The 13,703-nt window shown below is 45.8% G+C and overlaps 1 protein-coding gene across 1 annotated transcript in view; it reads right to left on the minus strand.

Annotated features, from left to right (window-relative positions):
• Positions 1 to 13,703, minus strand: part of LOC135545405 (gamma-aminobutyric acid receptor subunit alpha-4-like) — a 42,139-nt gene that overhangs the window by 15,445 nt on the left and 12,991 nt on the right. The window lies entirely within an intron of this gene.

A 13,703-nucleotide genomic window follows, 5' to 3' on the forward strand; every position in this document is an offset into this window, starting at 1 on the left:
CTGTGTGATTGAGATAGGGTCCTAATTAAACATTGTCATTCTGGGATGATAAATTATGATAAATTATAGTATGGGTTAAAGATTCAATGGTAGGTACCCCAAGACAGGGCTTGGGGCTTCCTCATAACACATTTTGGGCACCCCCATACATAATCTCTTGAATGTAACTTGGGGTACCTTCATAACCATTAAATATATGATTATTTCTTTAATGATGTCATTAAGGGTTGTGTGACGAGACCAGGCTAAATGGCGTCAACAGGATACACTCTAATTCATGTTTAACGTAGCACACGTTGACGTGAGGTCACAACACCTTATGAAAGGTGTGATTCAGCGGTCATGATGTAAAGAAAGTGGAGCTGAGCGATTAAATGATTTATGGGACAAATATGATTTCTTTCTTTTTGCATCTTGAGAGAATGCTATGCTCAGTTAGATACAATCTGCAGAGTTGATGTCTTCATCAGGAAAGCATCATAAGAGGTGATCGTATTTCAACCACGATTTTATTTTCTCTCCTGTCCATATATGTCTTTGCTCCACTAAGGATGACAGAGAAAACTTCACTGATGTCAACTAGATTGAAGCATTTCATTCTATCGATCTATGATATTATTCAGTTGCGCATTGGTTTCTTTAGTCTTCTAGGTCAACATATAATAACACAAGAGAAGCTGTATGTATCTAATTATAGACAAGTTGACTAACAAATAGCCTACAAATATGTCAGAAATTATAAGCAGAAACATATCTAAACCAGTTTTTTAAAAACCCTGCACTGCATCCCCTGTCAAAAAAAATAGTTCTGTCATCTTTGACTGAAGCCTACAGTATAGTGCATGTTCTGTATGTGGGCCTCAAATGTTGACTTTCACTCATATGGTCGAGTGGTTGCGGATGGGTTATTAGCAATTGCGGGCGGGTGCAGGTAAAGAAACAGCTGACCTGCGCGACACTAATAACACACAGACCACACAGACCACACAGACCACACAGACCACACAGACCACACAGACCACACAGACCACACAGACCAAACAGACCACACAGACCACACAGACCACACAGACCACACAGACCACACAGACCACACAGACCAAACAGACCACACAGACCACACAGACCACACAGACCACACAGACCACACAGACCACACAGACCACACAGACCACACAGACCACACAGACTACAGAGACCAAACAGAACACACAGACCAAACAGACCACACAGACCACACAGACCAAACAGACCACACAGACTACAGACCACACAGACCACACAGACCAAACAGACCACACAGACCACACAGACCACACAGACTACAGACCACACAGACCACACAGACCACACAGACCACACAGACCACACAGACCACACAGACCACACAGACCACACAGACCACACAGACCACACAGACCACACAGACTACAGACCACACAGACCACACAGACCACACAGACCAAACAGACCACACAGACCACACAGACCACACAGACCACACAGACCACACAGACCAAACAGACCACACAGACCACACAGACCACACAGACCACACAGACCACACAGACCACACAGACCACACAGACCACACAGACCAAACAGACCACACAGACCACACAGACCACACAGACCACACAGACCACACAGACCACACAGACCACACAGACCACACAGACCACACAGACCAAACAGACCACACAGACCACACAGACCACACAGACCACACAGACCACACAGACCAAACAGACCACACAGACCACACAGACCACACAGACCACACAGACCACACAGACCACACAGACCACACAGACCACACAGACCACACAGACCACACAGACCACACAGACCACACAGACCACACAGACCAAACAGACCACACAGACCACAAAGACCACACAGACCACACAGACCACACAGACCACACAGACCACAGCTCTACAGCATAGTCAGACAGTTAGGCTAGCCTAGATAAATAGGACACACAGACCACACAGACCACACAGACCACACAGACCAAACAGACCACACAGACCACACAGACAAAACAGACCACACAGACCACATAGCTCACTGCATGAGAGATGAATGTACACAGCACAATGACAAGAGAGAGTGTTAGAGACATACTCTGTGAAAATATGCCTTATCTGCTTTGAAGAACTAGTCAAATGATTGTCAGACTGCTCTGCAGCATAGTTAGACAGGCTAGCCTAGATAAATAGAATGACTACAGACAGCTCTGCAGCATAGTTAGACAGGCTAGCCTAGATAAATAGGATGACTACAGACAGCTCTGCAGCAGAGTTAGACAGGCTAGCCTAGATAAATAGCATGACTACAGACAGCTCTGCAGCATAGTTAGACAGGCTAGCCTAGATAAATAGGATGACTACAGACAGCTCTGCAGCATAGTTAGACAGGCTAGCCTAGATAAATAGGATGACTACAGACAGCTCTGAAGCATAGTTAGACAGGCTAGCCTAGATAAATAGAATGACTACAGACAGCTCTGCAGCATAGTTAGACAGGCTAGCCTAGATAAATAGGATGACTACAGACAGCTCTGCAGCATAGTTAGACAGGCTAGCCTAGATAAATAGGATGACTACAGACAGCTCTGCAGCATAGTTAGACAGGCTAGCCTAGATAAATAGGATGACTACAGACAGCTCTGCAGCATAGTTAGACAGGCTAGCCTAGATAAATAGGATGACTACAGACAGCTCTGCAGCATAGTTAGACAGGCTAGCCTAGATAAATAGGATGACTACAGACAGCTCTGCAGCATAGTTAGACAGGCTAGCCTAGATAAATAGGATGACTATAGACAGTACAGTATGGGGAGCACAGAGATACCATTAGATGGCTGTCTGGCTGGTTGGATGCTACTGTCTGAGCTGAGATGAGATCATGATTTTAAAGAATAAAACATTATAAAGTCATCAAATAAAACTAAGTAATATACACAACTAAAATATTTGACTATTTCATAGTAATTTCCTATTTTGTCTATGTGGACCTGACAGAGGCAATGGAATATTTTAAATGTTTTGGCAATTTAATGTTCTCTATTTTTGGCATTGGAATTTCCATTAAAAAGCTCTAACCATTTTGATGCAATTATTTCATAATTAATTTATTGTTTATTTTTTTTTTATCGAAACTGAAATCAAAAACCAGGATTTCTTTTTAAATAATCGAACCGAAACCGATCCTATTTCAAAAACCACTAATCGCTCAGGATGAAAAGACAGTGTAGGCTACACTAATTACATGTGGCATGGGAGGAGAAAGAGAGAGAGAGAGACTAAGGGACAGAGAGAAAAAAAGAAAGACAGTGAGACAGACAGACAGACAGACAGACAGACAGACAGACAGACAGACAGACAGACAGACAGACTAAGGAACAGGGGGTTGTTATCATACCAGACACAGAGGGTTGTTATCATACCAGACACAGAGACAGAGGGTTGTTATCATACCAGACACAGGGACAGAGGGTTGTTATCATACCAGACACAGAGAGTTGTTATCATACCAGACACAGAGACAGAGGGTTGTTATCATACCAGACACAGAGACAGAGGGTTGTTATCATACCAGACACAGAGACAGAGGGTTGTTATCATACTAGACACAGAGACAGAGGGTTGTTATCATACCAGACACAGAGACAGAGGGTTGTTATCATACTAGACACAGAGACAGAGGGTTGTTATCATACCAGACACAGAGACAGAGGGTTGTTATCATACTAGACACAGAGACAGAGGGTTGTTATCATACTAGACACAGAGACAGAGGGTTGTTACCTCTGGGGTTGGAGCGAGCGGTCGCATCTACACTTCGGTCCGCAGGTAGTATAACTTTTCATTACATTTCCATTACATTTCATTATAGTACAACGGTTTGATTTGTCTAATCTTAGCAATTTCTTCTTAGCTAGCTACATAGCCGTCTTTGTATCAAAGATAATTGCGTAATTATCGTATTTCGTCGTCCTAACGTAGTCTACACTGCTATCTGCCCAGCAGCTAGCTAACGTCTACCGTCTACTAGCACTGTAGAAACTATTCACTCAACTGAACGACTCGATTAGTGTAGTGTTAGCTAGCTACATAGTTGTCTTTGCTGTCTTCGTATCCAAGATAATTGTGTAGTTTAGAGTGTGTAGACTTAGAGTGATTATCTTAATTTACCGAGGTTAGCTAGCCAGCTATTTGTCGTCCTTAACGTAGGAGATACTGCTAGCTAGCTAGCCAACAGCTAGCCAACGTCTACCGAATTAAACTTCAACAACCCGGTCAACATTCCGCTTCGCTCCACAGGTAGTATCACATTTTCATTTCACTTCATTACAGTGCAACGGTTTGATTTGTTTGATCGTAGCTAGCTAGCTACATAGCCGTCTTTGTATCTAAGACAATTGTGTAGTCTAGAGCGATTTTCTAGGTTAGCTAGCCAGCTATTGTCGTTCTTTTAACGTAACGTAACGTAATCAACACTGCTAGCTAGCCAGCTAGCCCCGAATAGCAGCACTGTAGAAACTATTACACTCGACGGAACGACTTGATTAGTGTGGTGTCAAAAACGCAGCCACTGCCAGCTAGCCTACTCCAGCAGTACTGTATCATTTCAATCATTTTAGTCAATAAGATTCTTGCTACGTAAGCTTAACTTTCTGAACATTCGAGACGTGTAGTCCACTTGTCATTCCAATCTCCTTTGCATTAGCGTAGCCTCTTCTGTAGCCTGTCAACTATGTGTCTATCTATCCCTGTTCTCTCTTCTCTGCACAGACCATACAAACGCTCCACACCGCGTGGCCGCGGCCACCCTAATCTGGTGGTCCCAGCGCGCACGACCCACGTGGAGTTCCAGGTCTCCGGTAGCCTCTGGAACTGCCGATCTGCGGCCAACAAGGCAGAGTTCATCTCAGCCTATGCCTCCCTCCAGTCCCTCGACTTCTTGGCACTGACGGAAACATGGATCACCACAGATAACACTGCTACTCCTACTGCTCTCTCTTCGTCCGCCCACGTGTTCTCGCACACCCCGAGAGCTTCTGGTCAGCGGGGTGGTGGCACCGGGATCCTCATCTCTCCCAAGTGGTCATTCTCTCTTTCTCCCCTTACCCATCTGTCTATCGCCTCCTTTGAATTCCACGCTGTCACAGTTACCAGCCCTTTCAAGCTTAACATCCTTATCATTTATCGCCCTCCAGGTTCCCTCGGAGAGTTCATCAATGAGCTTGATGCCTTGATAAGCTCCTTTCCTGAGGACGGCTCACCTCTCACAGTCCTGGGTGACTTTAACCTCCCCACGTCTACCTTTGACTCATTCCTCTCTGCCTCCTTCTTTCCACTCCTCTCCTCTTTTGACCTCACCCTCTCACCTTCCCCCCTACTCACAAGGCAGGCAATACGCTCAACCTCATCTTTACTAGATGCTGTTCTTCCACTAACCTCATTGCAACTCCCCTCCAAGTCTCCGACCACTACCTTGTATCCTTTTCCCTCTCGCTCTCATCCAACACCTCCCACACTGCCCCTACTCGGATGGTATCGCGCCGTCCCAACCTTCGCTCTCTCTCCCCCGCTACTCTCTCCTCTTCCATCCTATCATCTCTTCCCTCTGCTCATACCTTCTCCAACCTATCTCTTGATTCTGCCTCCTCAACCCTCCTCTCTTCCCTTTCTGCATCCTTTGACTCTCTATGTCCCCTATCCTCCAGGCCGGCTCGGTCCTCCCCTCCCGCTCCGTGGCTCGACGACTCATTGCGAGCTCACAGAACAGTGCTCCGGGCAGCCGAGCGGAAATGGAGGAAAACTCGCCTCCATGCGGACCTGGCATCTTTTCACTCCCTCCTCTCTACATTTTCCTCCTCTGTCTCTGCTGCTAAAGCCACTTTCTACCACTCTAAATTCCAAGCATCTGCCTCTAACCCTAGGAAGCTCTTTGCCACCTTCTCCTCCCTCCTGAATCCTCCTCCCCCTCCCCCCCCTCCTCCCTCTCTGCAGATGACTTCGTCAACCATTTTGAAAAGAAGGTCGACGACATCCGATCCTCGTTTGCTAAGTCAAACGACACCGCTGGTTCTGCTCACACTGCCCTACCCTGTGCTCTGACCTCTTTCTCCCCTCTCTCTCCAGATGAAATCTCGCTTCTTGTGACGGCCGGCCGCCCAACAACCTGCCCGCTTGACCCTATCCCCTCCTCTCTTCTCCAGACCATTTCCGGAGACCTTCTCCCTTACCTCACCTCGCTCATCAACTCATCCCTGACCGCTGGCTACGTCCCTTCCGTCTTCAAGAGAGCGAGAGTTGCACCCCTTCTGAAAAAACGTACACTCGACCCCTCCGATGTCAACAACTACAGACCAGTATCCCTTCTTTCTTTTCTCTCCAAAACTCTTGAACGTGCCGTCCTTGGCCAGCTCTCCCGCTATCTCTCTCAGAATGACCTTCTTGATCCAAATCAGTCAGGTTTCAAGACTAGTCATTCAACTGAGACTGCTCTTCTCTGTATCACGGAGGCGCTCCGCACTGCTAAAGCTAACTCTCTCTCCTCTGCTCTCATCCTTCTAGACCTATCGGCTGCCTTCGATACTGTGAACCATCAGATCCTCCTCTCCACCCTCTCCGAGTTGGGCATCTCCGGCGCGGCCCACGCTTGGATTGCGTCCTACCTGACAGGTCGCTCCTACCAGGTGGCGTGGCGAGAATCTGTCTCCTCGCCACGCGCTCTCACCACTGGGGTCCCCCAGGGCTCTGTTCTAGGCCCTCTCCTATTCTCGCTATACACCAAGTCACTTGGCTCTGTCATAACCTCACATGGTCTCTCCTATCATTGCTATGCAGACGACACACAATTAATCTTCTCCTTTCCCCCTTCTGATGACCAGGTGGCGAATCGCATCTCTGCATGTCTGGCAGACATATCAGTGTGGATGACGGATCACCACCTCAAGCTGAACCTCGGCAAGACGGAGCTGCTCTTCCTCCCGGGGAAGGACTGCCCGTTCCATGATCTCGCCATCACGGTTGACAACTCCATTGTGTCCTCCTCCCAGAGCGCTAAGAACCTTGGCGTGATCCTGGACAACACCCTGTCGTTCTCAACTAACATCAAGGCGGTGGCCCGTTCCTGTAGGTTCATGCTCTACAACATCCGCAGAGTACGACACTGCCTCACACAGGAAGCGGCGCAAGTCCTAATCCAGGCACTTGTCATCTCCCGTCTGGATTACTGAAACTCGCTGTTGGCTGGGCTCCCTGCCTGTGCCATTAAACCCCTACAACTCATCCAGAACGCCGCAGCCTGTCTGGTGTTCAACCTTCCCAAGTTCTCTCACGTCACCCGGTTCCTCCGCTCTCTCCACTGGCTTCCAGTTGAAGCTCGCATCCGCTACAAGACCATGGTACTTGCCTACGGAGCTGTGAGGGGAACGGCACCGCAGTACTTCCAGGCTCTGATCAGGCCCTACACCCAAACAAGGGCACTGCGTTCATCCACCTCTGGCCTGCTCGCCTCCCTACCACTGAGGAAGTACAGTTCCCGCTCAGCCCAGTCAAAACTGTTCGCTGCTCTGGCCCCCCAATGGTGGAACAAACTCCCTCACGACGCCAGGACAGCGGAGTCAATCACCACCTTCCGGAGACACCTGAAACCCCACCTCTTCAAGGAATACCTAGGATAGGATAAAGTAATCCTTCTCACCCCCCTTAAATGATTTAGATGCACAATTGTAAAGTGGCTGTTCCACTGGATGTCAGAAGGTGAATTCACCAATTTGTAAGTCGCTCTGGATAAGAGCGTCTGCTAAATGACTAAAATGTAAATGTAAATGTTGTTATCATACCAGACACAGAGGGTTGTTATCATACTAGACACAGAGACAGAGGGTTGTTATCATACCAGACACAGAGGGTTGTTATCATACCAGACACAGAGGGTTGTTATCATACCAGCCACAGTGACAGAGGGTTGTTATCATACCAGCCACAGTGCGTGCAGGGACAGACTCTTTGTTGATCCAGAAGGCTACTTGCGACAGCACCACCACCATAATCAGAGGGATGTACGTCTGAATCAGGTAGTAGCCTAGCTTCCTCTGGAGTAGAAAATGAACTACCATGACAGAGTAGAAACCTGGAAGATAAACAGAATAAGTATCAGTAGAGAGCAGCGGTGAGAGAGACCACAACAATGATATGGGAAGGGAGAAGATGTGGAGGGAGAAGACAGAGAGGATGAGGAGAGGAGAATGAACGTCCTTGGGTGTCCTTGGATCTGGAAAGGCTGTAGAGATATAACCAATTAGAGACATAGATTGGAGATGTCTGACTGCCCCCCTACCCTGAGACAGATCAGAGAAGAATAACCTCTACCCTGAGACAGATCAGAGAAGAATAACCTCTACCCTGAGACAGATCAGAGAAGAATAACCTCTACCCTGAGAGAGATCAGAGAAGAATAACCTCTATCCTGAGACAGATCAGAGAAGAATAACCTCTACCCTGAGACAGATCAGAGAAGAATAACCTCTATCCTGAGACAGATCAGAGAAGAATAACCTCTATCCTGAGACAGATCAGAGAAGAATAACCTCTACCCTGAGACAGATCAGAGAAGAATAACCTCTATCCTGAGACAGATCAGAGAAGAATAACCTCTACCCTTTCAGAGAAGACAGATCAGAGAAGAATAACCTCTACCCTGACAGAAAGAATAACCTCTACCCTGAGACAGATCAGAGAAGAATAACCTCTACCCTTTGACAGATCAGAGAAGAATAACCTCTACCCTGAGACAGACAGATCAGAGAAGAATAACCTCTACCCTGAGACAGATCAGAGAAGACCCTGAGACAGATCAGAGAAGAATAACCTCTACCCTTTGACAGATCGAGAAGAAGAATAACCTCTACCCTGAGACAGATCAGAGAAGAATAACCTCTACCCTGAGACAGATCAGAGAAGAATAACCTCTACCCTGAGACAGATCAGAGAAGAATAACCTCTACCCTGAGACAGATCAGAGAAGAATAACCTCTACCCTAAGACAGATCAGAGAAGAATAACCTCTACCCTGAGACAGATCAGAGAAGAATAACCTCTAACCTGAGACAGATCAGAGAAGAATAACCTCTATCCTGAGACAGATCAGAGAAGAATAACCTCTATCCTGAGACAGATCAGAGAAGAATAACCTCTACCCTGAGGCAGATCAGAGAAGAATAACCTCTACCCTGAGACAGATCAGAGAAGAATAACCTCTACCCCGAGACAGATCAGAGAAGAATAACCTCTATCCTGAGACAGATCAGAGAAGAATAACCTCTATCCTGAGACAGATCAGAGAAGAATAACCTCTACCCTGAGACAGATCAGAGAAGAATAACCTCTACCCTGAGACAGATCAGAGAAGAATAACCTCTACCCTGAGACAGATCAGAGAAGAATAACCCTGAGACAGATCAGAGAAGAATCTACCCTGAGACAGATCAGAGAAGAATAACCTCTACCCTGAGACAGATCAGAGAAGAATAACCTCTACCCTGAGACAGATCAGAGAAGAATAACCTCTACCCTGAGACAGATCAGAGAAGAATAACCTCTACCCTGAGACAGATCAGAGAAGAATAACCTCTATCCTGAGACAGATCAGAGAAGAATAACCTCTACCCTGAGACAGATCAGAGAAGAATAACCTCTACCCTGAGACAGATCAGAGAAGAATAACCTCTACCCTGAGACAGATCAGAGAAGAATAACCTCTACCCTGAGACAGATCAGAGAAGAATAACCTCTACCCTGAGACAGATCAGAGAAGAATAACCTCTACCCTGAGACAGATCAGAGAAGAATAACCTCTACCCTGAGACAGATCAGAGAAGAATAACCTCTACCCTGAGACAGATCAGAGAAGAATAACCTCTATCCTGAGACAGATCAGAGAAGAATAACCTCTATCCTGAGACAGATCAGAGAAGAATAACCTCTATCCTGAGACAGATCAGAGAAGAATAACCTCTACCCTGAGACAGATCAGAGAAGAATAACCTCTACCCTGAGACAGATCAGAGAAGAATAACCTCTATCCTGAGACAGATCAGAGAAGAATAACCTCTACCCTGAGACAGATCAGAGAAGAATAACCTCTATCCTGAGACAGATCAGAGAAGAATAACCTCTACCCTGAGACAGATCAGAGAAGAATAACCTCTACCCTGAGACAGATCAGAGAAGAATAACCTCTACCCTGAGACAGATCAGAGAAGAATAACCTCTACCCTGAGACAGATCAGAGAAGAATAACCTCTACCCTGAGACAGATCAGAGAAGAATAACCTCTACCCTGAGACAGATCAGAGAAGAATAACCTCTATCCTGAGACAGATCAGAGAAGAATAACCTCTACCCTGAGACAGATCAGAGAAGAATAACCTCTACCCTGAGACAGATCAGAGAAGAATAACCTCTACCCTGAGACAGATCAGAGAAGAATAACCTCTACCCTGAGACAGATCAGAGAAGAATAACCTCTACCCTGAGGCAGATCAGAGAAGAATAACCTCTATCCTGAGACAGATCAGAGAAGAATAACCTCTACCCTGAGACAGATCAGAGAAGAATAACCTCTACCCTGAGACAGATCAGAGAAGAATAACCTCTACCCTGAGACAGATCAGAGAAGAATAACCTCTACCCTGAGACAGATCAGAGAAGAATAACCTCTACCCTGAGACAGATCAGAGAAGAATAACCTCTACCCTGAGACAGATCAGAGAAGAATAACCTCTAATCCCGAGACAGATCAGAGAAGAATAACCTCTATCCTGAGACAGATCAGAGAAGAATAACCTCTATCCTGAGACAGATCAGAGAAGAATAACCTCTACCCTGAGACAGATCAGAGAAGAATGACCTCTACCCTGAGACAGATCAGAGAAGAATAACCTCTATCCTGAGACAGATCAGAGAAGAATAACCTCTACCCTGAGACAGATCAGAGAAGAATAACCTCTAATACCCTGAGACAGATCAGAGAAGAATAACCTCTACCCTGAGACAGATCAGAGAAGAATAACCTCTACCCTGAGACAGATCAGAGAAGAATAACCTCTACCCTGAGACAGATCAGAGAAGAATAACCTCTACCCTGAGACAGATCAGAGAAGAATAACCTCTACCCTGAGACAGATCAGAGAAGAATAACCTCTACCCTGAGGCAGATCAGAGAAGAATAACCTCTATCCTGAGACAGATCAGAGAAGAATAACCTCTACCCTGAGACAGATCAGAGAAGAATAACCTCTACCCTGAGACAGATCAGAGAAGAATAACCTCTACCCTGAGACAGATCAGAGAAGAATAACCTCTACCCTGAGACAGATCAGAGAAGAATAACCTCTACCCTGAGACAGATCAGAGAAGAATAACCTCTATCCTGAGACAGATCAGAGAAGAATAACCTCTACCCTGAGACAGATCAGAGAAGAATAACCTCTACCCTGAGACAGATCAGAGAAGAATAAACCCTGAGACAGATCAGAGAAGAATAACCTCCCGAGACAGATCAGAGAAGAATAACCTCTATCCTGAGACAGATCAGAGAAGAATAACCTCTATCCTGAGACAGATCAGAGAAGAATAACCTCTACCCTGAGACAGATCAGAGAAGAATAACCTCTACCCTGAGACAGATCAGAGAAGAATAACCTCTATCCTGAGACAGATCAGAGAAGAATAACCTCTACCCTGAGACAGATCAGAGAAGAATAACCTCTACCCTGAGACAGATCAGAGAAGAATAACCTCTATCCTGAGACAGATCAGAGAAGAATAACCTCTACCCTGAGACAGATCAGAGAAGAATAACCTCTACCCTGAGACAGATCAGAGAAGAATAACCTCTACCCTGAGACAGATCAGAGAAGAATAACCTCTACCCTGAGACAGATCAGAGAAGAATAACCTCTACCCTGAGACAGATCAGAGAAGAATAACCTCTACCCTGAGACAGATCAGAGAAGAATAACCTCTACCCTGAGACAGATCAGAGAAGAATAACCTCTACCCTGAGACAGATCAGAGAAGAATAACCTCTACCCTGAGACAGATCAGAGAAGAATAACCTCTACCCTGAGACAGATCAGAGAAGAATAACCTCTACCCTGAGACAGATCAGAGAAGAATAACCTCTACCCTGAGACAGATCAGAGAAGAATAACCTCTACCCTGAGACAGATCAGAGAAGAATAACCTCTACCCTGAGACAGATCAGAGAAGAATAACCTCTACCCTGAGACAGATCAGAGAAGAATAACCTCTACCCTGAGACAGATCAGAGAAGAATAACCTCTACCCTGAGACAGATCAGAGAAGAATAACCTCTACCCTGAGGCAGATCAGAGAAGAATAACCTCTATCCTGAGACAGATCAGAGAAGAATAACCTCTATCCTGAGACAGATCAGAGAAGAATAACCTCTACCCTGAGACAGATCAGAGAAGAATAACCTCTACCCTGAGACAGATCAGAGAAGAATAACCTCTATCCTGAGACAGATCAGAGAAGAATAACCTCTATCCTGAGACAGATCAGAGAAGAATAACCTCTACCCTGAGACAGATCAGAGAAGAATAACCACTACCCTGAGACAGATCAGAGAAGAATAACCTCTACCCTGAGACAGATCAGAGAAGAATAACCTCTACCCTGAGACAGATCAGAGAAGAATAACCTCTACCCTGAGACAGATCAGAGAAGAATAACCTCTACCCTGAGACAGATCAGAGAAGAATAACCTCTACCCTGAGACAGATCAGAGAAGAATAACCTCTACCCTGAGACAGATCAGAGAAGAATAACCTCTACCCTGAGACAGATCAGAGAAGAATAACCTCTACCCTGAGACAGATCAGAGAAGAATAACCTCTATCCTGAGACAGATCAGAGAAGAATAACCTCTATCCTGAGACAGATCAGAGAAGAATAACCTCTATCCTGAGACAGATCAGAGAAGAATAACCTCTACCCTGAGACAGATCAGAGAAGAATAACCTCTACCCTGAGACAGATCAGAGAAGAATAACAGATCTCTACCCTGAGACAGATCAGAGAAGAATAACCTCTACCCTGAGACAGATCAGAGAAGAATAACCTCTACCCTGAGACAGATCAGAGAAGAATAACCTCTACCCTGAGACAGATCAGAGAAGAATAACCCTGAGACAGATCAGAGAAGAATAACCCTGAGACAGATCAGAGAAGAATAACCTCTACCCTGAGACAGATCAGAGAAGAATAACCTCTACCCTGAGACAGATCAGAGAAGAATAACCTCTACCCTGAGACAGATCAGAGAAGAATAACCTCTACCCTGAGACAGATCAGAGAAGAATAACCTCTACCCTGAGACAGATCAGAGAAGAATAACCTCTACCCTGAGACAGATCAGAGAAGAATAACCTCTACCCTGAGACAGATCAGAGAAGAATAACCTCTACCCTGAGACAGATCAGAGAAGAATAACCTCTACCCTGAGACAGATCAGAGAAGAATAACCTCTACCCTGAGACAGATCAGAGAAGAATAACCTCTACCCTGAGACAGATCAGAGAAGAATAACCTCTACCCTGAGACAGATCAGAGAAGAATAACCTCTACCCTGAGACAGATCAGAGAAGAATAACC

Source organism: Oncorhynchus masou, chromosome 9 (genome assembly GCF_036934945.1).
Source record: "Oncorhynchus masou masou isolate Uvic2021 chromosome 9, UVic_Omas_1.1, whole genome shotgun sequence".
Taxonomy (NCBI): Eukaryota; Metazoa; Chordata; class Actinopteri; order Salmoniformes; family Salmonidae; genus Oncorhynchus; species Oncorhynchus masou.